Below are 4,817 nucleotides of genomic sequence, written 5' to 3'. Positions count from 1 at the left end.
GGCCTGCTCACGTTACGATCGCCCTGTTATGGACCCTTTTTTATCCACTGCAGAGGCTCGAAAGTGCCGGATAATGGTTTGCTGAACCGCATTTACATCCCGAGAGTGGGAGCAACATGAACATGAACCACTCAGAAATAGCATCCCAATCCCCTTTGGGGAAGGGCGATTGGTTTGAATTTCTTATTGATCAGTATGGTCAAGTTCAGTGTCCATGTTCAAACCGAGCTGAGTTTGTTGGTTTGTTGCCCTCCTGGTCTACTGCTGGACAGGGGGAAACACACACACACTATCCTTTAATGGCCTGTTGGGAAAGGCCGGCCAGTTAGAAGGAACATAAAAACGAGCAGGCTCCATTCTCCACTGTGACAGGCTCTGTGCACACACTGTAGCTAAGGATTAGTTTGCCGCTTTGTGTTGTACTCCCGTGAGATCATGTATCACTGAGGTGGTGGGGTGTGATTGGGAAAATGGCATGGATTTAGTAGGATACCATATGTCCAAGTGTGACAGGGTATAGTTTTAACCGAACAGGGTTTTATAATGGACAACGGTAAAGTTCCGTTGAATATGTTTGAATTAATGATTTGAATGTAAGCACCATTTTGACCTGTCACACTGGTACCGTTCCTAATGAAGCTACATAAATTAAAAATCATACACACAAACGCAAGTTGCACACGACATACAAACAAAGGCCAGGATTAGAAGTCACCGAATATTGTAAATTACAATTTTATAACAGCCTCCGATGGGAATGAGCTTGCCCGATTTATGGGCTCCTATTGTTACTCACCCATAATGCCTTCCGAATCATTTGCACGGATATATTAATGTTGTGCTACATAATTACTGCCCGCGCAGTAGAACAACGCGTCTGCATAAGAGAAAAGGTTGCGGCAGCACGCTCCCACCGTAACATGGCTGAACTTGCCATTACATTTTAAAATTTATTACTCGGAACCCGGTGGTCCCTTTGTTGTTGGGGTCGGGCTCGATTCGTCAAGCTTTTGGGTCAGAGTTTTGGTGGTACAGCTTGTCCAACATTCCGGCTTCCGTCATCGATTTTGCATGGGTTTCCATACACACTCACGCCGCTGTGTAAGTCACGGGAAGCTTTGGAACGAAAAACGGTTTTATTTATTACGGCTTCCTTCCGATGGTACCGATGATGGTGCTGGTCCTATACAGCAAAGTCCTACAGCGGTGCATCGTGCAAGCGTGCAAGTGTGGTGAAATTGTAGCGAGAGCGCCAACAACACCTACAGCCGAACGAAGGCGGCGATGCTGTGGCAGTCCTGGAATTCCAGCGAGACTACCTACCGGAAGCTTTCTAATATATTATGGGGGTATAACATCAGCCTTGCTAGTTGGAGGTTTACCGTGCACCCGATTTTGGGATGCCTGTTTTTATCCCCACCGCCTCTTGGTGTGTTGCTGAACGATGTAAAACTTTTATTGGCAAAGTTAGCATAAACTTCTGCGAAGGAGTTTCCTTTCCTCTATCATCCCATTCACATTTTCAAGGCATTTATTTGATGCTTCCATGCAGTAGAGAATAAATGATACGAATTTAAACTTGATGGGTAGCAGAGATTTAGATTGAATTTTGAGCATGTAGCCAAGGCTTCATCATACAAAGCTGATTGGTTGAAGCGGTTTCCTCTAGCCAGTACCCTTCTAGAAATACGTATACATTTTTAAATTTTCAGATACATCCAGTTACTCATTCGAATGGTGCTGGAGTGATATGGGATTAATAATAAAACAGCATTGATGTAAGAATCACTTTCTCCTCTTCCAAGAAAATCTCCGTTTCCGGAAACTCGTTCTTATCGGATAGTAGTAGCACTTCGGAAGAAACACTCGAAACAATTGCATCTAACGTTATTGATTTGTTCGAGCTGAATCTCCTTCCCTTCACTTTTAGCGCAACAATGAAGGCACACTAGCACGGTGAGGTTCGTGTCGCCCGTGCTCACTAAGCTTGTCATTTTCCAATTATAATCTCATCGAGTAAGGGGTTTTTGTGGCTCTCCGTTGGTGGTAATACAGCACTCACTGATTTATTAACTTCCATCACGTTTCGAAGCACACGCACGGGCTGGCGATTTTCAAACCGGAAGCCGGGGACTGTGGTACACTTAAAACGTGATAAACGCTGCTTGGCTGCGAGTTTCAGGGAAAGATAGAGTGAAAAAATAGCCAGCTTATTTCCTTCCGTACGGTTTCGTGCTGATTGCTGCCTGCCCTCAAGCCGGTTCTAGCCAGATGAGGAGGAGACCAACATCGGTGGAACAACGGGTAAGCTAATGAGCGGCCAGTATGCGGCATGGTGTTAATAGGTTTGAATTGTCTCCAACACGCGTGTGTTGTGACCGATGGGTAGAAACGATTAGATGTGAACATGAGCATGGCGGTAAACGGTTTCACACTGGCAGGGCAGGCAGTTTGTTGTATTGTTAGAATCTGCCATTCCCACATTAGCATTTAATTAATTAGCTTGAAGATTTGCATGAAGCGAGCGTTTGAATAAATACTTAAAAATCGTTTGTTTCATCACGTGTTGAAATGAATTATGCAGGAATCTGTTAACAACTTGTTTTCAATTGAAAGCATCTGCTCTGGTTTAAATCACAAAATACTTTGAAGCAGATGCATTCCATTATTACACGACGACGGCCAAGAAATTGAAATTTAATTTTTGCATTCCTTGTTCATGCAACACAAAACAGGGAAACAATGGAAAGAAAGGCTCGCAGAGCAGTGAAATAAAAACATTCAACAAATTGTATTGTCGAGAAAAAGTTCTACGAGATGCCACGTGCCTTGGTGTCTTGCGCACATCAAACGGGAAGTTGGCTCGAGTTTTATAATAAAAGACTCGAATGGGAAATAGAATAAAACATTGTACACAAACAATCGACCAGCCCAGCTGGGCGTACAAGAACTTGTTCCTTGTTACATCCACTCTTTCAGAGAAAGAGAGAGAGAGAGTGAGAGAGAGAGGATAAGAGAAGACAAATCCAAGCACCATAGTTGTGTTGTACCAGAACCAACTAAAAGTCAACCAACATCCTGCCTGATCGGGCAAACATTACATTTTATTTCGCCCTCCGGGGAGTCGCGGAAGAGACCTGCATTCGAAACATTTCCACGAACGAAACAGTGGTAAGAACATTAGCGGAAAACGACGAGTGCAAAGCAAAAACAAAAAACCCGACAGCTCGCATCTTTATGAGAAAATGTCGCTCTAGCAAAATCAGCGAGCGTGCTTTTTTCGTTGGACCATCAGCATCACCTGTTACTGGCAGGGGGTATATGCAAAGCGGGGACGCGCGGATCCAAGCATCCAATACGCGGTGAGGTACCACGGCAATATGGTACCGGCGGGCGAAATGTTTTATTAGCGTCTCCTTGCTATCGCGTGCCCTGCCGCTAGGCGTTGTCCTTTCTGCTGCAGAACACATGACTACAAACAAAAACTTCGCTGAACAAAAACACCAACACACACACACAGGCACTCGCGAGGGCTGGTCGGTGGTCAAGTACAAAGCTGGTGGCGACGGCCAGTCCCTACCCGAAGGATCATGTTTGCATGCCAAGAAGGTACGAAGGAAAGTTTGCCATTTTGATTAGATTTTTCTCGCCTCCGCTGCTAGCCACCACCACTGGCACTGGGTGGGGCTCGTGTTACTTGGGAATGGAAATTTCATTTTCGTTTTGGAATATTTTTTTTTGTTGTGCTGTCGAATGTTTGGTTTTTCTGCCGTCTCACGTTGATTGACTGTGTTTTTGTTTCGTCCGGTTCGGTTTTCAGTTTTTGCCCGCAATCAATAACAAGCTCCATCGCTCCGCTCCGCACAGCTTCAATGCTGTAACACTATCCATGGCAATTGCTTGCCAACCAGTCGAATCGATTCAACGACAGTTTGGTTTTTCGGTGCAAGCAGTGCCAGAGAGCTTGGCCGTTGCAGCTGGAAGTCACTTCAATCAGACGTACACCTTCCGGCTGCTTTGCGAAGGGATATCGCTTCCAGTGTTGTGTAGTAATGGAAATCGATAGCAAATGGAAACTTAAAAAAAAAAACGTATTCTAGCGTACTTTAACATCCTTTTCCCGTTGCGCTCGAAGCGACGACACGTCACGCTGGTATGCAATTGGTTGCAAAATTGCTGGAATCGATCTCCAACTTACTGCGTGTGTGAGCCTGCCGGTTTTTTGGGTTTGCAGTTTGTTTTTTGCCTTCTGCGCCCAAGGACAGCCGTTCGAGGACGATGCCGAACCGGTTGCACAGTGGTCCGTTGTGCGTTTGGAAAATGTTCAACTCCCGATACGGACACAAATGGAGCGTTGCGTCCTATAATGGGAGTGCCTTGCGAGTGTCCTTGTGCTTCCGGGAAGTTTAGCTACCGCACTGGAATGTTAAATGCGTGCAAAATGGAAAGACACATCTTTCCGGGCTTTCCAGGAACCGCAAGCGGGCGACTAACTGGAACTGCATGGTAGTACTAGGTAGATCTTTTTGTTACCAATGTCTCGTGGGACACCTAATGGAGATATTTGTTGCGTTTTGAGCGAATATCCATACACCAAGTGGAGCCAAACAGCGGGTAGATGGTAAAATACATCCATGGAAATGAAACATCCAAACGTTACTGAATGACTACGTCAGCATTGGCAGGAACAAGTTTATTTACTGCTACCTGTCTAGCGGTAATTAGCTCTTAACATTTCAGTTCTGAATAAGACACGGACCAAACTAGTCTTACAACCCATTCCTGCTTGCTTGAGAGCAAAACTCGAACAGTCTCAA

Source organism: Anopheles coluzzii, chromosome 2 (genome assembly GCF_943734685.1).
Source record: "Anopheles coluzzii chromosome 2, AcolN3, whole genome shotgun sequence".
NCBI lineage: Eukaryota > Metazoa > Arthropoda > Insecta > Diptera > Culicidae > Anopheles > Anopheles coluzzii.
This window is presented reverse-complemented; position numbering follows the sequence as displayed.